Here is a 25,582-nt window from a genome sequence, read left to right on the forward strand (position 1 = left end):
CTGCTGTGGCTGCAGATGGCAGGGCATTTTTCACCTTTGAATGTAATGCTGATAAAGTTGTAGACAAATTGGCACAGTATCTCAACATAGCATCATCACATGCACCTGTGGTAAGGGGAGGATGCCTAACTGGACCTACACCTGTCTGAGGGGGGCTACCAAACAAGATTTCAAATGGACTCAAGCCATATTTGTTTCTTATTTGCGTGCGCATGTGGAAAAGCACCAGTGGAAGTGCTTTAACCCACGAAAGACCAGTTTCATCACAACATTTAGCAAGTTTTGCTTTAATGGTGCCATTTTCTCTTTCAACAGCACCTGCACTCTGTGGATGATATGAACAATGATGACGTATGTCAAACCCAAGATAGTCTGACACTTCTTTCAGGGCCTGGTTGACAAAACCTGGTCCATTATCACTGCTGATGACTGAAGGAATTCCCCACCTAGGAATAATTTCAGTTAGCAGTGCTTTAGCCACAGCTCCAGCATCCTGTTTGGAAGAGGGGAAAACTTCAACCCATTTGCTGAACATGTCAACAATTACAAGACAGTATCTTTTCCCTTCACTTGGTGTTAGTTCAATGAAATCCATCATTAAATGTTCAAAGGGTTTGTCAGGAGGTGGATGACCGGCAGGTGGCATATGAATAGCCCCTGATGCATTGTTGGCTGCACAAATTATGCATTTCCTGCAAAAGTCCTGTGCAAAAGTTGAAAAACCACGTGTATACCATGATGAATTAACAGCAGCACACATTCCCCCTTTGCCCACGTGGTCTCTCCCATGGGACAGTTTTGCATAACAGTGGAAAAGAGCACGTGGCAAACAAGGTTTGTTATCTGGACCCATCCACACTGAGTCTTTAAATGTGGCACCTGATTTTGACCACATGGTGCGCTCTTGAGGAGTGGAAAGAGACTGCAGAACAGAAACATCAGCAGGTGAGCAGGTGTCAGGAGTGTTAGACAACATCAAACAGTTAACTGTGAAAGGTGAACCAGACAATGCAGCAGCTTTAGCAGCTGCATCTGCTGCAGCATTTCCTGTAGAAATAGAGTCAGAACTGTTAGTGTGAGCTTCACATTTAATCACAGAGATGGATGCTGGAAGGAGGATGGCATCTAGCAATGCAGACACAAGTTTATGGTGTGAGATGGGCTTGCCAGAAGATGTAAGAAATCCTCTGTGTCGCCAGAGGGCCCCAAAATCATGCACCACTCCAAACGCATAACGCGAGTCTGTGTAAATATTCACAGTTTTACCTGAAGCCAGTTTACAGGCTTCAGTAAGAGCTACAAGTTCTGCAGCTTGTGCTGAAAAATGTGATGGCAGTTTGCCACTGAGCAAAATGTCATGTGGTGTCACTACTGCAAAACCCACTCGAGCTGCACCTGTGTCCACGTTGCGGGACGCCGAACCATCCACAAACAGCTCCATGTCTGCATTTGGTATGGGCTGAGTGGAAAGATCTGGTCTGGGTGTGCAAACTTCATCAAGAATCTGAAGACAGTCATGTGCTTCTCCATCTGCTGCAGTTGGGAGAAGAGTTGCTGGATTAAGTACACTGCATCTTTTAACAGTAATGTTAGGCATATCAAGCAAAGTAGTGTGATATCTTAACCAGCGCTGTGCAGAGAGATGAGAGGTCTTCTGTGTGTGCAGAATGTGAGCAACAGCATGAGGAACCATGAGTGTCAAATCTCCATAGCCTACAATATCACGTGTAACCACAGCCTTCTCTGCCGCAGCTACAGCACGCAGACAAAGAGGGAGACCAGCAGCAACAGCATCAAGCTTGGTGGAAAAATAAGCTACAGGTCTCAGTCTACCCCCATGCTCTTGTGTCAAAACAGAGGTCATGTATCCATCCTTCTGGTCAACAAACTGAGTAAAAGGAAGGTCAGGGTTTGGCAGTCCCAGTGTGGGAGCAGCCTGCAAAGAAGCCTTTAAGTCAGTGAAGGCTTTGTCAGTTTCGTCAGTCCAAGTCAGTTTGTCATGTGCACAAAGATTGTTACCATGAATCATGGAAGAGAGAGGTGCCTCTCTCTCTGAATAATTTGGTATCCACTGTCTGCAATATGACGTCATGCCTAAGAAACTCATCATTTGCTTTTTGGTGATTGGTTTTGGTACAGATTGAACTGCTTCAATGCGTTTGGGAGAGAGAGATTTGCCCTCTGCTGTGATCACATGTCCCAAATATGTAACACAAGTCTGAACAAACTGCAGTTTTGACAAGCTAGCTTTATGGCCATTGTTTGCTAGGTGTTTTAGCAATGCTATTGTATCTGTTTTACATGCTTCCTGTGATGGACTACAAATCATCAAATCATCAACATACTGTAACAAGACAGAACCTAGAGGCAAATGGAGGCTCTGTAAGTTGTCACGCAGTGCACTGTGGAATACTCCAGGACTTTCTGAATATCCCTGTGGACAGCGAGTCCAAGTGTAGCCCTTACCATCAAAAGAAAACGCAAACCAGAATTGACTGTCTGGATGAACGGGAACAGAGAAAAAAACATTTGTGAGATCAATGACAGAGAAATGAGTGGCATTAGGTGGAATTAATGACAAAATTGTATGCGGATTTGAAACTTGGGGCGCCCGCGGATGTATTGCAGCATTTACTGCTTGCAAATCTTGTACAAATCGCCACTCAGTGGGTTGATCTGCCTCTCTGATTTTCTTGACCGGAAAAATTGGTGTTCTGACAGGGGAGTCATCGCACGGAACTATAACTCCAGCCTTCAAAAGTGAATCAAAAACAGGCCTGATACCATTTAGCGCTTCTGGTTTCAATGGATATTGTCTCATGCATGGTCTGTAATCTGATTTTGGGTGAACTACAAGAGGTGTGGCTCCCTCAATAAGCCCCACGTCATATTTGTGACGCGCCCACAAACAGGGTGGCACCTCAGATAGCTCAGCCATGTCAACTGGTGTGTCATGTAAAAGCATGCAAGGTGTGGTGTGTGTATTAGGAATCAAGCAAATCGTTCTGTCGACAAAGGCAGTAGATGTAAGTTTTGTTTTATATACATCACCCCTTTCGCTGTACAGTGTTCTGGGATCCCCTTTCGTGGGCCTGAAATCAGAGAGGGTCTGTTGTCTGTGAAGCCATGGTCCCATTTCCTGCCATGTCCAGTGGGCAGGTTTTGCCAGTGACACGTGTAGAGACGCACCATCAAACAGTTCATCTTGTGAATGAGAGAGAGATACAGAGACAGCAGCAGCCTTCTTTGTCCAGTAAATACATGTCATATTCAATTTCTCCACTTCAAGTGGCTTTCTGTTCCAAACTTTCTCGAACCTTTCATCTGACCCTTCTGAAACATGTGCTGTGCAGTGTAGTGAATCAGGTGACATGTAATCAGTTGCGTCTGTGCAATGTGTGTGTGCAAATGAAGTGAGTTGTGATGAGACTGAACCTACACCCGACAGCAGAAACCACTCATAAACATACAACAGAGAGTCTGGGCTGTATTTAACCATTTGTATAATTTGAGGCGCTTTTGTGACCTTTATGCCATCGGGACTTGAAGTTAGGATTATGCCAAAATGACACATAAGATCCCTGCCCATTAAATTAACTGGACAGTGATCTGACAGCAAAAATGAATGTTTAACAGTGGAATCATCTAACGTACATGATAATGGCTTGGTGTAGGGCTCCATCATGGGAATTCCCCCTGCTCCCACAGTCATGCACATTCTACCACTTTTCTTTGGAGATTTTAGTAACGCTGTTGATTTCAAAACAGACAACGTTGCACCTGAATCCACCAGGAATGTAACTGATTGTCCAGCTATTATCAGTGTTAATTGAGGTAACTTTTTGTATCCTGGTTTATTCTCACAATACATAGTAAAAGAGAGACAGTCAGCTTTGCATGCATTAACCTTAGCTTCAATGTATTGGATAGCAAACAGTACTTTTTCATGATCATTCAAAAATTGAGACTCACCCCATTTTGTGTTGTGTTGTGTGTGTGTTGACTGGTCCGTCACTGGCGTCCGCCCCCCCGCCTCCCGCCCTCAGTCTGATGGAGGAAAAGACGGCATGTCGTTCCCTTTTTGGGCTTTGGGACAGTCTTTACGCCAGTGTCCTTGCTGGCCACACAAATAACAAACATCTGGATCATATGGTTGTCTTTGGCTGCCCAGAGCACCTCTGCCTCGTCCTCGTCCACGTCTTCTGCCATGACCTCCCTGTCACATTATACAGTGGAGTCAGCAGACGGGAAATTGAACTTTCCTCTCCCTGTGCTCATTGAATGCAATGCTATCCCTAATAATAGAGAAGAAATACCTACCCCTGAAGCCGCACGTCACCAGCATCATCTGAGGTCAATCGCTGCTGAGATACCGCCCCTCAACCCAGATGTTGACATCCTCCTGCTCATTGGACGGAACCTTCTGAGAGCTCACAAGGTGAGAAAACAGTTGAACGGCAGACACAATGACCCATATGCACAGAAGCTTGATCTGGGCAGGGTTATCATCGGCGATGTGTGCCTCGGCAGTGCTCATAAGCCAACTGAAGTGAGTGCTCTAAAAACACGTGTTAAACAATGGACGCCCCAGCTTTCTCACCCCCTGTGACAACCGCTTCAGTGTGAAGGAGAGTTTCGGCCTGATGGGTCACACAAAAGCAACTCCTCAACAGCCACAACCACCAAACCCACACTCCAAGCCCACTGCAGAGAATTTAGGAGAGACTGTCTTTTGCCGCACTGTTACTGACAACCAGCTCGCACCTTCTGTCGAAGACACACTCTTTTTAAAGAGGATGAAAGGAGTCTTCAAAGACAAAACTAACAGCTGGGTTGCACCATTGCCATTTAGGAGCCCCAGGCGTCTGCTCCCAGATAACAGGCCCTATGCCTACAAGTGGCTTATGTCTCTTCGTCGCACACTTGACAAGAAGGAAGACATGAGAGCCCACTTCGTCGAGTTCATGCAGAAAATGATTGATAACAAACATGCAGAGCTTGCACCACCCGCAGAAACCCGGGAAGATTCGAGTAGTGTTTGACTCGAGTGCACAGTTTGATGGAGTGTCTCTCAATGACGTGCTGCTTAAGGGGCCTGACTTGAACAACACCCTGTTGGGTGTGCTCCTCCGGTTTCGAAAGGAACCGGTTGCCATAACAGCCGACATAGAACACATGTTTTACTCTTTTGTTGTTTGTGAAGAGCACAGAGATTTCCTTCGTTTTCTCTGGTATGAAGACAATGATCTCAGCAAGGACGTGGTAGATTACCGCATGAGAGTACATGTGTTTGGAAATAGTCCCTCTCCAGCTGTGGCAATCTTCGGGCTGAGAATGGCAGCAAAGGAGGCAGAAGAGGTCTACGGCAGTGATGCACGACACTTCATAGAACGAGACTTTTACGTCGATGATGCCCTGAAATCCTTTCCAACTGATGCTGAGGCTGTCGATGTCCTGCAGAGAGCTCAAAAGATGCTCGCTCTCTCTAATCTGCGTCTCCACAAAATCGCCTCCAACAGAGTGGAGGTGATGAACGCCTTTTCTCCTGAAGACAGAGCCAAGGAAATCAAAGATCTGGACCTCTCCACAGATGAGCTTCCTGTCCAGCGCAGCTTGGGAGTGAGTTGGAATATCATGTCTGATACATTCACTTTCCATGTTCCTCAGAGTCAGAAGCCCTTCACTCGCCGTGGGGTGCTTTCAGTTGTAAACAGCTTGTTCGATCCTCTAGGCTTCCTTGCCCCTGTAACTATCAAAGGACGACAGCTCTCCAACAGTGACCTTGAGTGGGATAGCCCCCTTCCCCCCGGCATGTATGATGGCTGGAGAAGCTGGCAAGAGTCGCTGCAGGATCTCCAGGCACTGCATATCCCTCGCACATATGTCTCCTTCTCCATTTCACAAGCTAAGTGTATTGAGATTTGTATGTTTTCAGATGCTTCAGTCAGAGCTATAGCCGCAGCAGCCTATCTGAAAGTCACACATGGAGATGGACACACTGAAGTTGGCTTCATCATGGGTAAGGCCAAGTTGGCTCCAGTACAAGAGCTCACCATCCCCAGACTGGAGCTCTGCGCCGCGGTGCTCTCTGTGGAGTTGTCTGAGCTCCTCACAGAAGAAATTGACATGAAAATAGACAAAACTACATTCTACACAGACAGTAAAGTGGTGCTGGGATACATAAACAACCAGCACAGAAGATTTCATGTATATGTAAACAATCGTGTACAGAGAATCAAGCAATCCTCCCTACCAGATCAGTGGAGATATGTCTCAACAGAGCACAACCCAGCAGATCATGGCTCTAGGTCTGTAGCTGCAGGGAAGCTTGCCAGCACCACGTGGTTATGTGGTCCTGCGTTTCTTTTGCAGCCTGAGAGCACAACACCTGAGAAAGGCCCATTTGAGCTTGTTAGCCCAGAGTCAGATGTTGAAATTCACTCTAAAGTGACAGTGCTCACCACCACAGTCTCTACAAAGCATTTGGGCTCAGCACGCTTTGAGCGCTTCTCTAAGTGGACGTCCCTGATCAAAGCAGTAGCTCACCTTCGTCACATCTCTCACAGCTTCATCAAATCCAGAGAAGAAACCAGGTGTGCAGGATGGCACCTCTGCAAGACAAGTCTCACAGATGAAGCTTTAAGTCAAGCAGAACACACAGTGATCAGATGTGTCCAGCATGAAGTGTATTCAGAAGAAATCAAATGCATCATGGCAAAACGAGGTCTGTCCTCCAACAGTTCTCTTCACAAGCTTCATCCAGTCATTGATGAAAATGGCCTACTGCGGGTAGGAGGACGCCTTGCAGAGTCAAACGTGTCAAGTCGTGAAGCCAACCCTCTTCTGATCCCAGGCAAGCATCACATCACTATACTGCTGATCCGCCATCATCATGTGGCTGTAAAGCATCAAGGAAGGCACTTTACTGAGGGAGCGGTGAGAGCAAGTGGCCTGTGGATAGTAGGAGCCAAGAGGTGTATTGGCAGCATTATCCATAGATGTGTGACCTGCAGGAAACTACGCGACAGACAGGAGCAGCAAATCATGGCAGATTTGCCAGCCGAACGTTTACAGACTGACCCCCCGTTTTCTTATGTTGGCCTTGATGTATTTGGACCATGGGAGGTCATTGCACGCCGCACAAAAGGAGGACAAGCCAACAGTAAGAGATGGGCGGTTCTGTTTACATGCATGTCCACTCGAGCTGTTCACATCGAAGTGATTGAAACTATGAGCTCTTCCAGCTTCATCAATGCACTTCGCAGATTCTTCGCGATCAGAGGTACTGCTAAGCAGTTGAGGTCAGACTGTGGCACCAACTTTGTTGGTGCAGCCAGGGAGCTGAAGCTGGAGCCTCTAAAGCCTGGTGAGATGAGTGTAGACAGCTACCTCCTCAATCAAAGATGTTCATGGATGTTCAACCCTCCCCACTCATCCCACATGGGTGGCACGTGGGAGCGGATGATAGGAATTACACGACGCATCCTGGATTCAATGCTCTTACAAGTGAGCCACTCCAAGCTGACTCATGAGGTTCTGATAACCCTGATGGCTGAAGTTACAGCTATTATTAATGCAAGACCTCTAGTGCCTGTCTCCACTGACCCAGAAGCTCCTCTGATCTTAACCCCCTCAACTCTACTCACCCAGAAGTTTGGTGTCCTCTCACCTCCGCCTGGAGACTTCACCAAAGCTGACATGTTCAAATATCAGTGGAAAAGGGTTGCTGACACTTTCTGGGCTCGGTGGCAGAAAGAATACCTCAACATGCTCCAGAGTCGTCAAAAATGGCAGCTCATCAGGCCAAACATGAAGGAAGGAGACATTGTTCTTCTAAAGGACAAGCAACTGAAAAGAAATGAATGGCCAACAGGAGTCATAGTAAAAGCTCTTCCAAGTAAAGATGGACTTGTCAGGAAATTGGAGGTCAAGGTTACCCACAACAAGTCTAAAAAGACTTTCCTCAGACCCATTTCAGAGTGTATTCTTCTCTTATCTCCAGGAGATTAGATTGTGTGAATTTGTTATTGTGGCATTTTTAAAATAATGCCAGGCGGGGAGTGTTATGGAACTGTGTACATTTTTTACTTGCAGTTGCATTTTACAACCAGTAGACGGCGCAGTTGTTTCATTCATGTGTTTTTTGCGTGCATGGGTTTTACAGGAAGTGATATAGGCTAACCCGGATGTTGTTGTTGTTTTTTACCGGCTCCGTAGCAAGAGATTTCTCCGTCCTCACGTTTGTTTTACCCCTTTGTAGTGGCAATATGAGTAAGTAAACATTATTTACCATTAGTAGATTGCAAACGCTTCTGTAGTTTATCATAATTTGTTAATTAACGAGCGGGATGTGATCGCGGACTCTGCACGTAGATCTGTGTGTGTTAGATCCGCTACCTCCGTTAGCAGGCTACATGTAGACTTGTATTATTTACCTTGTGGTAATTGAACCTTTTGTGTATTTGTTTCAGTTTCACAATTTCTGGCAATAAATGCGATCCTGTCACAACTCCAGCCTGTTCCTTGGATAAAATGTCAGAAAGAGTTTAGCTGGCTGTGAATCTCAGTCCAGGACACTAGTCAACACTGGGTGAAGCAGTACATGCGGCCTTTTTATTTCTTTTTGTGGTGGGCAGAAAAAACAGTTTCTGTCCTTGTTAAGGCAAAGATGCACCTTACACTTATCACAGTAGACATGTGAGAAGTAATTTGCCGGTGCAGTGCTTGCATCTGGTTTCCCATGTTGGAAAATGATCAAAGCCATCCCTTCTCACACCATAATTTCATCAACTGCATGGCATTCTACAGGAGGTATGCAGATAAACTGTTCTCGCAGTTTTTGTAACCATGGCCTGAGCTTCCACAGTGGGGCTGCTCTGCTGTGTTTAATACATTCATGTATTGTAATATGTAGCATCTGAAAAGGATATTTTGTTTTTTTTATGTTACACATGCCTGATTGTGTCCAACTGGGCATTTCGTTCAGTTATATGGTTTGAGCGTGTGTAACAATGCTCACCGGTAGGGGTCAGGCTAACGTGGGCAGAACATTTCTGTAAAAAAAGTGCAAGGGTTTTTGGCGGTGGTTGGAGTCGGATGAGCAGAGAAGGCGAGTGTGCCTGGTGGTACCGACATTTTGGTTGTATGTTTGTGCTCCGGGTTCTGCCGGTGGATAATAAAAAACGTTTTTTTTTCATACATCATACTGTTGTGGGCTGAGTGGTGTAACATTTTGGAGGTTCCACCGAGATTATTATGGATATTACTTCACGGCAGCAGACTTTAGGAACTCCGGAAAAACGCAGCAACGTCGGAGATGTGTGAGAGCAGCAGGTCAATTGGGTGAGCTAACAAAGCTAACGTTAGCTACAGAGAACGGTTGAAGGCTAGCTAACACGACTTCGTCCCGTTTTGGGGTTGTTTTTCCAAGTTTTGAAGAAAAAGAAGCGTCAAAAATAAGATGTCGGAGCACCGAGAAGAGTTGTTGTTGGAAATTGAGACTAAACTGCTTGGACTAACTGTGAAAGAACTGCACCGAGTTTGTCAGTATTGTGAAATCGCTGGCAAAGACTCGGTGGACGTTAAGGACAAAACCCGCCGTGCACTGGTGAAGCACGTTATACAGTTTTGTGAAAGTGAAGAATTAACGAAAAGGGAAGACGAGGGTATGTCGGTGCTTTTGGAGTTAAACGACACACTGGATGCTTTGCGAGGGAGCGCGGCGGAGTCAGACTACGTGGGAGCAGCGACTCTCTTCTCTTCACCCGGGGCAGACGAGGGCGAGGAGGCGGCGGCCCGCTCGGCGCAGCCCGCGTCAGGACAGCAACAGGGAGGAGACTGCACGCTGCTCTCGTCGGCGCAGAAGCAGCAGACCGCCCAAGAGACAGCGCGGGATGAAGGGACTTATGGCAGAGGCAGAGACTCCACTAGCAACAGCTGCTGGACTTCCAATGGATTCAGAAAGGACTTCAGGATAAATGGACATGTTGGTGAGTCAACATCAAGAGACACTTTGAGTTTTAGCAGCCTTGAACACCAGATTGAAAGTGGTTTAAGAAAGGGCTACCCAGAGCTGGAAATTACAGAAGCAGTGATACGAGCTGTAAATCCTGGGTTGAAACTGAGAAGCTATCTAGAGGGGAAAACCGACCTCACTCTAGCAACTCTCAGGCAAATATTAAGGGCTCACTACGCAGAAAAGGATGCAACTGTACTGTATCAACAACTGACAAAAGCTGCACAGGGACCTGGTGAAACTGCACTTGATTTTCTGGTCCGAGTACTTGATTTGCGTCAAAAAGTCCTGTTTGCATCTGAGCGTGCACAGTCGGGCCTGAAATACAACAAAGAGTTAGTTCATAGTCAGTGTTCTCAGTCCATCATGACAGGCTTGTCAAATGATAACATAAGAGCAGAGATGAGAATGTACCTGCAAGATGAGAACAGTAGTGATGAGCTGCTACTGCAGAAAATGCAGATTGCCCAGTATAATGAAAGCGAGAGGGCCCAAAAGATTAAAACCACAACGAAAGCCACTCATAGGGCAAGTCTTAGCACAGTGGAGAAAAGTGGGGATGAAAATGATCCTGTGTCAGCCACAGTTTCAGTGAAAGCTAATAAACCGAGTAAAGAGAACCCCCTATTTACAAAAATGGAGGAGAACAACACAGCAATCAGGGAGCTCACGGGCCAAGTAGCATCCCTTGTGCAAACTGTTCAACGTGGAAGAAAAATTATTGGTGATGACCAAGCTAGAGCCCCAGCTAAGACTTTTAAGAGACAAAACAGACGATGTGTTGCATGCGAGCAGGATAACAAGGACTGCAACCATTGTTTTAAGTGCGGCAGCGACACACACTGGGCAAGAGGGTGCAGAGCGGGGGTCAGACAGCAATCCGCGGGAAACTAGCAGAGGTTGTGACGGGGGGACGCGCCTCAACCTCAAAAGTAAAGTCCCAAACTGATCTAAAACTGAACCCCCAAACAGAGCCCATAAATCTGTGCACAGTCAAGGGAGAGAGAGGAAAACTGCCCACTTATAATCCATCAGCTCCTTTGAAATCAAAGGTGGAATTTAAAGGGAACCAACCACCTTCATCACGCCACCCGTATACAAAACGCAAGCAAGTTGCACAGCTGGTTGGAAAAAAATGTCTCGTCTGGTGCAGAATGAACAGTGTGAAAACTCAAGCCCTGTGGGACACAGGCGCACAAGTGTCCATCATGAGTGAGACATGGAAATCCCAGAATCTGCCTGACGCAGAAATCTGTCCCATCAGTGATCTGCTGAGTGATGATGAAATGCTGGACTTAAGGGCAGCTAACGGCTCAAAGATACCCTTTCAGGGATGGGTTCCAGTCAGCTTCAGTCTGTGTGATCCAAAAGCTAAAGCAGCAAGATCTGATGAAATACTGGTTCCAGTATTAGTCAGTAGGGACGTAGTGCAGAGACCTATAATAGGGTTTAACGCTATTGAGGAAATGCTGATAAAAACAGAGGACCAGGTTCAGCCTAGCGAAAGGGTAGCTTTACTCAGAAGTTCGCTAAAACTAGGATCAGGGAAGGCAGAAGCATTGCTAAACCTCATTCAGGGAGCTACAGATGAGAATGTTACTTACCCTGTCCGAACAGGGCGCACATCGGTTGTAGTTCCAGGGGGGCAAATACAGTGTATCACATGCTCTGTCAAAACAGACCTTAAAGTGAAAACTGAAATGCTCTTTGAACCAGGAGAGAACTTGGCCGTTAATGAGGGACTCAAAATTTCCTGTCAACTGATAAATGTTTCCTGTTCTTCGCGTAAAGTAAACATATGTGAGAAATACAACGCACCATGATATCACAATGCCGAGTAAAACTTTAATAGGGAGTATACAGAGAATAACAGACTGTCACCTTGTGTCCTCAGAGGAATGCCAGGTTAATCCCGTAGCTGTTGAAAAGTCTCAAGCTTCATCATGCTCCACCACAGAACTGCCACAGGGTGATACCCGAGACGAGCTGTGGGACCCACCTGTCAGTGTGGACCACCTGCCTAGTGAACAACAGGCGCTGGTCAAACAAATGCTGAGAGAAGAATCAGGGGCATTTGCAAGGCACAAAGACGATGTTGGTTACATAAAAAACTTGAAAATGGACATTAAGCTAACTGATGAGGTACCAGTAGCCAAATCATATAATGCCATACCCCGCCCATTGTACGAGGAGGTAAAGAACCACATCCAGGACTTGTTAAACAAAGGCTTCATCCGCAAATCTACCTCCCCTTATGCGGCTGTAGTGGTTTGCGTGAGGAAAAGAGACGGGACCCTAAGACTTTGTATTGATTACAGAGGTCTAAACAAAAAGACAATCCCAGACAGGCACCCCATACCACGCATACAGGAGATACTTGATGGTCTTGGTGGAAACATGTGGTTCAGCGTACTGGACCAAGGCAAAGCTTATCACCAAGGGAGTGTCAGCGAGGACTCAAAGAAGTTCACAGCCTTTACAACTCCATGGGGGCTGTATGAATGGAATAGGATTCCATTTGGACTCACAAACGCACCCTCAGCTTTCCAGCGTAGTATGGAAGAGAGCCTGGAAGGAATCAGAGACAAAATATGCATTCCATACTTAGACGATGTGTTAGTTTACAGTAAGACATTCACACAGCATGTTGAGGATGTGAGGTCTGTCCTCAAACGGCAACAAGCTTGGGGAATTAAGTTGAGGCCTGACAAATGTGACCTGTTCAAGAATGAGGTATGTTATGTTGGCAAAGTTATCTCAGCAGAAGGTTACAAGATGGACAGTAAGGAAATAGCAGCTGTACAAGCGCTTAGGACAAAACCTCCTACAAACATTAAAGAACTGCGCAAACTTCTGGGTTTCTTGGGTTATTATAGGAGCTATGTGCAGGATTTCTCTCGTCATGCAAAATGTCTATATGATCTCCTCTCAACAGATGTAACCCCAAGGCCCAAGTCAAAGCCTACCGTCTGGTCTGCAGGGGTAGGACAACTCCCCGCACAACAGAAAATCGTGTGGAATGACACTCACCAGAAAGCTTTGAACTATCTAGTCGATGTTCTGACTAACCCACCTGTAATGGCTTATCCGAGGTTTGAAGATCCATTCATTCTCCATATTTATGCTTCAGAACAAGGACTGGGAGCAGTCTTGTATCAGAGGCAGGAAGGCAAACTTAGAGTTATTGGGTATGGCTCACGAACATTGACACCAGCAGAAAAAAACTACCGCTTACATTCAGGCGAGCTTGAGTTTTTGGCACTCAAATGGGCTGTTACGGACAGGTTCAGAGACTATTTGTTTTATGCCCCCTCTGTGACAGTGTATAGTGATAATAACCCTGTTACTTATGTTTTGAGCACAGCGAAACTGAATGCGACTGGACATCGTTGGGTGTCTGAGCTTGCAGACTTCAACATAACATTGAAGTACCGTCCAGGAAAAACAAATACGGATGCAGATTTCCTGTCCCGCACACCTGTGAGTATGGACTCTTTCATGAGTGAGTGCACCGAGCAGTGCTCTTCAGAAGTGTTAAGTGCAATATTCAACACAGTTGAAACACAAAAACAACAGGAAGTAGACTGGGTCTCAGCACTCACCTGCAGCCCATATGTGCAGGAGATAGCTGCAGAAAGTCAGCCAGACATAAAAGTAACATCAGAGGAGTTACTCCAGGCACAGCGGCAAGATCCTGTCATATCCCGCGTGCTCCAGTTGAAAAAGTTTGGAAAAAAACCAGATAGGAGGGTCATGCATATGGAAACAGCAAAAACTAAGCAACTGCTACATGAATGGAAAAGACTGCATGTTTGTCAAGAGGGTTTGTTGAAGCACAAAACAGCAACTTGGACTCGAATTGTACTTCCAGAAAAATACAAAGAGCTGGTGTACAAATATCTTCACTGTGAAATGGGACACTTGGGGGTAGAACGTGTCTTGCACCTTGCTAGGCAAAGATTTTATTGGCCTGGGATGCAGAAAGACATTCAGTTTTTTATAACCCAAGTCTGTAAATGTAACATCCAGAAAAAACCTGCTGTGCAGAGCAGAGCCCCAATGTGTCATGTACCTGCGACAGCCCCATTCGAAATGGTTTCAATAGATTATCTTCACCTGGAAAAAAGCAGGGGGGGGTATGAGTATATTTTAGTGATTATTGACAATTTCACTAAGTTTGCTCAGGCCTACCCTACCCGTAACAAATCTGGCAAAACAGCAGCAGAAAAAATCTTTAATGATTTTTCGCTCAAATTTGGCTTCCCTGCAAAAATACATCATGATCAGGGTAAAGAATTTGAGAACCAGTTATTCAGACGACTACAGAAGTACTCTGGAATGATCAACTCAAAAACAACTCCCTATCATCCACAAGGGAACCCAGCGGAAAGATTTAATCGCACCCTGTTATCTATGCTGCGGACCTTGGACGAGGAGAAAAAGGGAAATTGGAGTGACTATGTGAATAAAGTTGTGCATGCTTACAACTGCACGACCAGTGAGGCAACAGGATATTCTCCTTTCTACTTGCTTTTTGGAAGAAACCCCCGTTTGCCAATTGACTTGATCTTTGGAATTAATAAGGAGGAAGGATTTAATTCACAGCAGGAATATGCAAAAAAATGGCAGCAGCAAATGAAAGAGGCATATGACATTGCATCCAAAACCATCCAAAAGACAACAACAAGAGGAAAAGCATATTATGACCAAAAGAGGCAAAGTGCAGTGCTTTCCCCAGGTGACAGAGTTCTTGTGAGAAATATGTCAGAGCGTGGGGGACCAGGTAAATTGCGTTCATACTGGGAAGATCAAATACACGTCGTAGTCTCACAAAAGTGCAAAGACAGCCCAGTCTATGAAGTGAAACCTGAACGTGGTACAGGGAGAGACAGAATCCTCCATCGCAACATGTTAATGCCATGCAATGCGTTGCCACTGCAGGAACCAGCTCAAAGCACTGCGAGAAGACAAGATTCTCACAGAAAGAAAGACAGAGACAATAGACTAAATGAAGCATCAGAGGACTCAGACAGTTCAGATGGGGAGGAACATTATTGGGCTTTTCGACTGAGGCACCATCACCACCAGCCTGGAGAACAAACTGTTCCACCACCCAGTCCTCCTGGGGCAGAACCTCAGCTTGAACTTGATGCTGAAGCTGAGGAATTCAGAATGGAAACTTCAGCACAAATGCTGACAGACAGTGACTTGAACGTAAATGTCCCAACTGGACATGACACTGAAGAGATCACGCAAACTGTTCAGTCTGTAGACCCACCCAGTCAGCAGGTGCCAGAGGCTTCTGACATGCAACCACGCAGGTCACAGAGAGAGAGAGAGACGACCTAAAGAGACACTGACTTATGAAACGTTGGGTCATCCTACTCATTGTGTGGTGGGGCCGCTCACTAATCCACTGTATGGCAATACACTGGCACCAGTCTATGGACAATACAGTGTGCCCTGGCCACCTCCACAAAAATTTGGAACACATCTGGTTCCTCCTATCCTTGTCCCTGCAGGATATTACTGAAGGACTGTAATGGGCTCACTATGGACTGTTACAGATTATTCTGGGAAGAATGGACACAGTAACATGGACTGAGTAGTTACTATCTGTTATAGATGTCATAGGACATAAAAGAAGGAAAAGGACATTGAAAACTTGTTTGAATGTAATGTGGAGTCATTACAGTGATTTAGTGTTTTTGTTCACTTACATGTAAAAAAAAAAAAAAAAAAAACTCCCATGGGTATGTAACTCAAGAGAAATTCTCAATATTGTTCTGGGTTAAGTTACAGCCTTGGAACAGGGTAAAAGGAATGTTTCCAGTATATGTTTAAGGAAAGATAAGTCTCTATGGAGTGTAAGGTGTAGAGAGTGATGGCAAAATGTTTTTATTTCAGAGCATGAAAATGGTACTGTGCCATTGTTACAACTACTAAACTTGAGACTTCTTAAGTGGAACACTGTGGTGTTACTTGACAGTGGAATGTGATGAGGTCACATGGTAAGCAATAGTAATGTACCGTTTAGGTAAAACCTGTTATAATGTACTTAAAATTGTTTGCCTGTTGCAGATTCTAGAAAAAAAGCCATTGCTATTGTGTGACTTGTTGCATTTGAGATGTTAACTGTAGTACTGCAGTTGTCACATAGTATTGGTATCCTGTTTATTAGTGGTAGAGTTACTCTATAAACTAATGCGAATGTTGAGGACAACATTTATTTTGCAGGGGAGGATTGTAGCATCTGAAAAGGATATTTTGTTTTTTTTATGTTACACATGCCTGATTGTGTCCAACTGGGCATTTCGTTCAGTTATATGGTTTGAGCGTGTGTAACAATGCTCACCAGTAGGGGTCAGGCTAACGTGGGCAGAACATTTCTGTAAAAAAAGTGCAAGGGTTTTTGGCGGTGGTCGGAGTCGGATGAGCAGAGAAGGCAAGTGTGCCTGGCGGGTACCGACATTTTGGTTGTATGTTTGTGCTCCGGGTTCTGCCGGTGGATAATAAAAAACGTTTTTTTTCATACATCATACTGTTGTGGGCTGAGTGGTGTAACAAATACACCAAAATATTATTTGAACCAAAATTTTTCACATTTCATAACAAAAAATAAAGTGCAAGAGCCAATTAAGTAAAGTATAGTAGCATCCTCTGTCCGAGCATGGGACAAAGGAATAACTTAAAGTGACAATTTTTTTTAACTTTTTTGTCACAAGAATGTATGTGAACCACAAACAAGCCTTACTGACATAACAAATTCTCAAGAAAGATTGAAAACAGAGTAATAACTTAAAGTGACATTCAATTTCTGTTTTTTTTTTAATGTGTCTTGTTCGGTCAGATAAGGCCATATGTAAACAAAACTTTTAAGTATTAAATTCATTAAACAGATGGCTTATTGCAGTGCCTGAAAGTTAGCATGTCTACATGTTCTGGGTCGAGACTAGCTCTCTTCTTGGAGACAATGTTCCCAGCTGCAGAGAAGAGGCGCTCAGATGGTGTGGAGGTAGCAGGAATGCATAAGAATGACTAAAATTGCCAGTGTTGGGTATTTGGTCTCATTGAGCTTCCACCAGGACAACGGACACTGTGTCTTTGAGATTGGCTGCTCAGCAAAGTACATCAGCACTTACTTCATTAGTAACCTGTTGCTCATGTGATTCCTGCTGATCAGTCTCATCATCACTGTCTGTGTCACATCCAAGGAGTGAATCGAGGGTTGACCCAGGCTTCCGTGTTTCACGAGCTGGGGATGCAGCATGCATATCATCCGATGGCGTGGACTCCCCTCTGCTGTACTGGTTTGTCTCAGAGGCACGCTGAAGGGCTAGAGCTTGCAGTTTGTTCTGCACGCTGAATTTCGCCTCTGGTGTCAGGAATTTCAGTTTTCAAAATCTTGGGTCAAGTGCAGCTGCAATGATGTGTTTGCTTGGATTATCATCTGTGACTGTGACCACTTCAGAGCAGCGTTCGGTCATCTCCAGTGAGGCAGCAGTCTGAAAAGCCTGCACTGGCGCTGTATCATGGTGGATCTCAATAGCCCTTTGTACAGAGCAGGTAAGGTTGAGATTGTCACGTAGCTTTCCCCACTCAAGTACACAGTGGCACATTCAAAGGCCTTGAGCGCTTTTGCAAGGTCTTCCAAGAGGGTCCACTGATTGGGTTTGAGGTCCAGGTACCTTTTACCTTGCTGCGTTGTTGTTGGATCTGATAGAGTGGCAGTAACTGGCCATCTTTGTTCAAGCAGACGGGTGATCATGTGATACGTACTATTCCATCTTGTGGAAATGTCCTGGATAAGATGGTGATCTGGACTCCCCATCTGTTTCTACTTAACTTTTAGTTTGCTTGATGCCTGTTCACTTCTTTTTAAAGTACTCCACAAGAGCCCTTGCTGCTCCTAGTGCATTACTGATCTGTGTTTGCTTCAGAGCATGGTTGACCACCAGCTGTAAGGTGTGGACTGACAGCCACCCATGTCTGTCTTTTAAAAGGTTAGCAGCCAGCACCATATCGTGGGCATTGTCATGGACAATGCCTACAATCTTGGAGGGAGGAACTTCAAACTTTTCTAAAGCCTCCTCAATCCAGTCTGCAATGTTAATACCAGTGTGCCGTTCCTCAAGGGGCATTGCTGTCAGACAGAAGTTTTTGAACACCCAGTCATCACTTAAATAATGGCAAGTGATGCCTAGGTATGCTTCAGTGGCAATACTGGTCCAGGCATCGGCTGTCAGGACAATCTTGCCACTTGTTGATTTGAGAGCATCTTTAACGTGATTGAGAATTTCTTCATACTTTCCCTCCATGAGCTTGGTAAAATGTGTTCTTGAAATTAATGTGTAGTCGGGATTGAATGTGTAGATCATTTGCTTGAAGCCCTGGCCTTCCACCATTGACAGTGGCCTCATGTCATAGACCAGCATCCTTAGAATACTGTTAGTGAGGATTCTGGCCATTTGAGGGGTGCAGACGCCTCTTCGGATGTTTCCATTTGTTTATAGCTGCCAAATAACTTATTTATAATTACTTATGTATGTACTAATTTATCTACGGTAGGTCTATCTTAGCATAAATGCACACTACATGCAGTCCTGCGTGTAAAGCTAACACATGTGGGAAGAGTTACACTAAGTCAGTGATCTTATGCAGTTAACACATTTCATGTAATGGCCTAAAAGAAACTAATATCTCTTTAGCTAAGGAAATTGAACAAAGGCACACACAAAGCTCTTCCTCAACAGCTCTCAGTCTCTCTCTGTATTTAGTTTTTATAGCAGTCATGCTTGAAAAGCTCAGCTCACATAGATATGTTGTGGAAAATGGGAGCAATGTCGAAATAGCTCTGTTTGCCAGAATGGGAAACTCTTTGGCAGCAGTCAACCAAAAACTGTCCAAAGGTAGATCAGCAAAGCTTAGCTTTAAACCACGGTCTTGCCTCAGTTCAGTTAGTTCCTCCTGCTCCTGCAAAGTCATGTGCTTTCCAAATACTGCTGCTGAGCTGTATGGGTCCCTAACCTAGTCAAGGGATTCAGTGAAGGTTGAGGGGAAATAAAATGACAACTTCTCCTCAAGAGTTTTCAAATGTTTACCTATTATCTCACACAGTGCGGCAGTGTTGAACATTTTCTTGCCATTTTTGGGTGAGGGGGAACATGCCAAGGTTTGCACTTTCAAGATGTTGTTGCCAGAGGTGCACCTTTGAACAGAATCCATTTATTTTGTCTGTGCTTGTGAGCAGGTTTTCATTTCGGTCTTGCATTCGTGTGTTCAGTTCATTCAAATGCTGAAATATATCTGCCAGGTATGCCAGCCTTGCACACCACTCATCTCTTGCAAGCAGCTTTGCATCATCGCACCTCTCATCAGTCAGAAACATTTTAAGTTCCTCCCACAGCTCATACACACGGGCCAGCACTTTGCCGCGCAACAGCCATCGGACTTGTGTGTGGAGCAATAAGGTTGTATGCTCCGCTCCCATTTCCTCACATAAAGATGCAAATATGCGGCTTTTCAGGGGTCTTGACTTTACAAAGTTTACCATCCTCACGACATCATCCAACACAGGAGCTAGGTCTGCTGGTAAAGTCTTTGCAACAAGCGCCTCGTGGTGCAAAAAACAGTGCGTAACAATAACATCTGGGTGTTTCTCTTTAACTCTGCTAACGAAGCCTTTGGTGCACCCGACCATGGCTGCTGCTCAATCAATGCAGACACTCGTGCAGTTTTCCCACTGAAGGCCTCTTTGTTCAAGATATTCTGATGTGACCCAAAAAAAATCCTCTCCTGTTGTTTTTTCTGGGAGTGCTTTGCAAAATAGAAAGTTTTCTCTGATGGTGTCTCCATCCACAAAACGCACATTGGCCAAGAGTTGAGCATGTCCACTAATGTCTGTAGACTCATTTCCCACTGACGCCTACCTTTTCCAAAACAACATTTTTGATGTCTGCAGACATGTCATCAATACATCTGGCAATTGTATTATCTGAGAGAAGGACCTCTCTAGCTACTAGCTACTTCTTTAACTGCATCAGGGCCAAGCATCTCATTCACGATAGCTTTGCAGGCAGGTAGTATTAATGTCTCTGCCACAGTGTGTGGATTTTTTTATTTGGCTACAAGTTCAGCTACTAAGTAGCTAGCTTTGAGAGCTCTCTCAGACACCTTTGTGGTTGTTCTCATAAAAGTTACCTTTTCTCTGTGTTCATGCAGGTGAACAAAACAGTCCATGTTCTTGTTTTGAAGGTAAGGGTGTTTCGTTTGGAGATGTTGTTTAAGCTTGCTTGGGACCATGGCATGGTTGGATAGCTTTTCCCCACACACCAAGCATAATGGAATCAGTGCTGTTGGATTCCCGGTGAAAGTAAATCAAAACGAAAGATAACTTTTGTTGTATTGCCTCGAGCTCTCTGTTTTTTCTTTCTTTTGACCACAACTCGTAGTAGGCTCTTTCTCTGGGTTAGAATTTTGTCCAGGGCCCAGTTCACAGTCTGAAATTTTCCTCTTCAAATATTTATCCATTGCTATTGTATGTCTTGTCACTGCAACCTCTCCCATGTATCACTTCTTCTTTTAGTTTCACGGCATCTGGCATACTTGCTGTTGCGCTACCGCGCATCACTTATTCTATTGTCTTTAATTAACAAGGTCATTATTGTGCTACCTACTGCCACCCGCTGGCAAGGATGGGTATTTAAATTATTTAGTCAGCCAACACTTTTGCACAGACGCTCAACAATGCCAAATCATTTGTAGTGACTAAATATTTTTTGACCAATTAAATGAAATTGGACAATTTCCCACGGCACACCTGATGATCTCTCACGGCACACTGATTGAAAATCAATGAGTTAAAGGAGAACATGCCCGTCCCCTAAAAGGGGCGCAAGGTTTTTAGTTCTCTCTCGTTTTCTCAGTTTTGAAGTAATGAAATGAAAATGAAATGAAAGTTAAAAGTAATGAAATGAAAATGAATTATAAATTGTTAGAGGAGGAGGAGGAGAAGGAGGGGTAAGGGGGTGATGACCCACTTTGAAAAGTGATGATCCTCACTCCAAGCTTAGAGTAGGGGCTCCAGGTTGTCTTTTCTTTTTTTCTCCTAATCCCCAGTGGAAATCTACACTATAGTCTACTACTACATATAATGATCAATAATGAATCCCTCATTAATTCAGGGTTAGGGTTAGGGGTTAGGACGTTGGTCGAGTCCTTGTCTCCAAGTGGAGGCGGGTGGTGCTCTGGCCGTCCCCAAGTCAGCTCTCGAAAAAGGCTTAGGGTTGGGAAAAGGAGATTGTGCCAGTCCCCTAAACGGGACAGGAGGTGCATGGTCCATCCCTTGGCTTTTTAAAAGAACAAGCTCACCAAGGGCATGCTTGCCTCTTATACAGTGTACATAGAGTTCCTTCTTACTGGCAAGTGGAGACATTATGGGCTTCAGGACCAGTATAATATCTTGTGCATTTGAGAGAGAAGCAGGGACGGTGTGGTTCCTCATGCTCAGATCTACAGCCTCTTCTTTGCTTTCATTTTGTTTTAAAACAGGTGACTGTGTGTCTGTCTTCACTGCAGGCTGAGCCTCTGTAGTGACCCTGAGTACAGGGGTACTGCTGTCGAGCTCTGGGATTGGCTGGCTGCTTTTTGCTGGTCTTCTTTGCTTTTGTCCTCTTCTTCCTTGCCTGGAGCACCAAAACTTTCCTCTCCATGTTGGCTGGACCCGTACCTTAGGGTTAGGGTAGGGGACCTGATTCATTCTCCCGAAGGAAAAGGGAGATGCACAGGCCTTCCACCCATAGGCTCCACCGTAGCACTGGTCTCCTTGGGGATTCTTTTTTTCTTTTTCTTCTTCTTCCTTCCTTCTTAGGGTTAGAATGTGGGTTGAGTCCCCGTCTCCAAGTGTTAGGGTTAGGTGTGAGGATCAGAGCCCATCCTCCAAGGAGGGTTAGGAAGTGGGTTGAGTCCCCGTCTCCAAGTGGAGGCGGGTGGTGTCAGCTCTTGAAAAAGCTGGACCCTTGGTTCGCTTTTGGCGTCTGCATTAGCGAACCAGGGTTCAGTCATCTGTCCATACCCCCATTGTGGGGTGTAATGGATGGCGGTTGAAGTTTTTAAATTTAGATTTTTTTAAATGAAAGTAAAATGAAACTAATTTGTTTTAAATAAAACAGTTGTTTTAATAAAAAGAACTAGTTTGTTTTCAAATAATAGAAATTAAAATAAAAAATCAAACAAAAGCTGTGTTAATTTAAATGATCAAAAAAGTGTGCCCCAGTGGTGATGTTTCGACCCTAAAGGGACTTCTTCAGGCCAAGGCACACTAAATTAATGTGTAAAATAAGCACGGGTACTTCTCCACAGAGATGTTGCTGCTGCCAAGCACAGAGTGCAAATGAGCTCCTCAGTGATTCCCTCCCGTTTTATACCAGTAAAAACTTCTCCGATGTATAATTTACTGCCCTACCAAATTAAAACCCAAACCAATATTTAAAACTGTTTATAACCCTTTCAATACAAAATACTATTAAATAAATGGTGTTCTTTTACCCTGTAAGATTCGATTCATGTCCAATTGAAATTAGTTGTAAAATTAAATTTTTTATTTAAAAAAAACCCCACTGATATATTTTTTAATTCTTTTGTAATTTATTACATTTTTAAATTAAATATTTATTTTTCAATCCAGTCAAGGAATTTAATCAAAATAAGGGTTGGAAACTAGTAAAATAATTGGGATTAGAAATTAGTCAAATAATTAGGGTTAGGACAATAAAATTAATTAGGGTTAAGAACAGTAATTAAGGTTATTGTCTATTGTCAACCCCTATTGCCCTACAGTTATAGGGGTTAAGGTTAGGACAAATTACCAGGCTGGGGCTTAGATAGGGTTAAAAAAAATGGTTAGGAAATTAGGGCTATCTCGGTGACTCCCCCTGCCTCATCCAACGACTGGACAGTTGATAGGGAGCCAAAGGCAATGCACTGGCCAACGCACGTTATCAGAAGCTCTCCATCCTATATTCTCCATACCTTATATGAAGGTATTCTGGTTTCTCAGATCACAGCTGTGTCTTAAAATGGCTTTAAGATGAGACTATGGTCCAGATCAGGTTTGACACAGTATTATGCTCTTTAATTATCCTGAAATTATGGATTATGAGCCAATTAGAGTTATTAAGGTCTGTTTTAAATTGATTCCAGAGTTTAAATCTTTTGGTTTTTCCTTGTTTTTTTATGTTTATGTTTTAAGTATTTAGGAAGTCCCCTATTTAGGATAGGTTTTAACTTGTATGCTTTTTCTGGTTTCAGGATTCAAGAAGTCCCCTATTTGGGATAGGTTTTAGTTTCCAGCTCGGTTCTCTAAATTGGGTTAAGTGATGGAGAGATACCTGATGAAGAATGTCAGGTCCTGATTAATCCAAGGTCGGATAGTCGGATAGTTGAATGGATGATCAAGAGTTGAGTGCCTTTGTCCTGGTGCCTCCATGGCCTGGTCCATAGCAGTTGTTAACACCTGAGGTCTCCTGGTTCTTCACAAAACATGAGAGAGAAAAAAAGAAGAAAGAAGGGATTCCTAAAACCCTCTTACCAGCATTAACTAGCCCCTGGGTTAAAGCATGTTCCATACACCGTACAAACCCAGGATATGCTGGTATTGGTTTAGTTTTAAAAAATACTTACCAACAAGAGAAAAAAGTTGTTGTTTTTTTTAATTGGAAGTGCTCCTTTAATTTCAAAAAAATTAAACAAATAAAGATAAAAAGTCAGATTGCTCCTTTAATTGTGAAGAGCAACTGAGACAATCTTCTACCTGATTCTTGGCCACGTGAGTTTCCCTCATACTCTCAGAAATTGCTATTTTCCCATGATGCACCTCTGCTTTTCTCCAATCACGTGTAAAAACTGTTCAATTAGAAAGAAATTTCCTCTTCCTGGTCATGTCTGTTTCCCTCCTGGTCTCAGAACCTGCTCTGTTCTCAGGATGCTCCTCTGCTTTTTTCCACCCTGAGATGTGTAACTTCCTCTTCCTGATTCATAGCCACGCCCCCCAGAATTAGGATTAGGTTTCAGTGTTTGAGCTAAAAATGGCTGAAGATCGGGTTTTGAGATTAAATGGTTAAGATTAGGCATTAAGAAGTGGGCATGGTAAAGTTTAGGCACTGAAGTTAAGATGGTTAGGTTTAGGCATTAAGTCCAAGTGGCTAACTGGATTGGATTATATTTTAGAGATCTGATTTATAAGGTCAAGACTGTCCTTTAGATAAGGTTTTATTATGAAAGGGTAGACAGAGAAGATAGAGTTAGGATGGAGGAGACAGAGCAAGGGAGAGTTTTCGGGCTGAACTCTCCCCTGCCGGATCGGGCGTGTACACTCTGCCTCCCCCTACTCCCTCACTGCCATGAGAGAAGAGAAGAGAGGAGAGGAGAGGAGAAAGAAAAAAAAAGGAAGACATTATTTATTGAGTTTAGTTTTTAGACTTCTGAGTTTTGTTCATCTTTAGAGAGGTGCTCAAGGAGTCACCAGAGTTGGTGGAGGCAGTAAAGGAGCTTCATCTCACCTTAGGAAACCTTTGTGGAAGGCTCAGGAAGCTGTGTGTAAACGTCTCAGATTTCCACAAGAAGGACTGCTGGAATTGAGGCACTGTGGAAAAAACAATGCGCAGCATGCAGCATATTTATCATTACCTATTGTAAAGACTAACCTTTAACTCTTCCAAATTTAGAATCTAAATTATAATATCAAATAGAAATCACTAAGGACTGCTGGAATACAGGTTCTATTTTGGGGGGGAAAGCATACATTAGGTGACACTTCACCTGCCGGGGGACACCAACTTTCTCCCTCATTCGCAGACATGTTATCCTGGGAGGATGACATGTCTGTTGTCTTTATATAATTTTATATAATTAAAAAAATATATAAATTACATAAAACTAAACAAAAATAAATATCAGTCAATAAAAAATATGCATTCTTTATTTATTTCAGTACAAAATGCACATTTTTTTATTGAGTATTATTTATTTAGTTTATTTTATTTATTTCTTTATTTTTAACATTGAAGTGGTCTGAACCTTGTATAGCTCACCACCCTAAGCAGAAGCCAGGGATACGGAAGAACAGGTTTGGAGTCCTGCCTAGGACAGACCTGCCAGAGTGTAACTGTATATGTCTTATCATAACTTATCTTAAAATGTGGAAAACATGGATTTTAAACATTTTTAGAATCCATGGACACATGCGTATAATTAAATTTTAGTTATTTTTCTCTTTTCATATACATATATATATATATATATTGAATGGTTTTCTATTACTTGGATTTTAGCACTACTTTTAACTTGTTTTATCCAATTACATGAATTTTAATACTTAAGCACTTTTTTAAAGCACCTATATTTATTTTTACAGGCAGGTAGATACAAGCATGTCAAGTACAATGAACTCGTTTTAGCATTTTATCAATTTTTAACATAAAAAATAAAATAATAATTTATGATATAGACGTACAGGACACACGTCTTAACAGGAGATTCAACAATAAACTTCATTATTCCACCTCGTGG

Source organism: Toxotes jaculatrix, chromosome 2 (genome assembly GCF_017976425.1).
Source record: "Toxotes jaculatrix isolate fToxJac2 chromosome 2, fToxJac2.pri, whole genome shotgun sequence".
Lineage (NCBI taxonomy): Eukaryota > Metazoa > Chordata > Actinopteri > Toxotidae > Toxotes > Toxotes jaculatrix.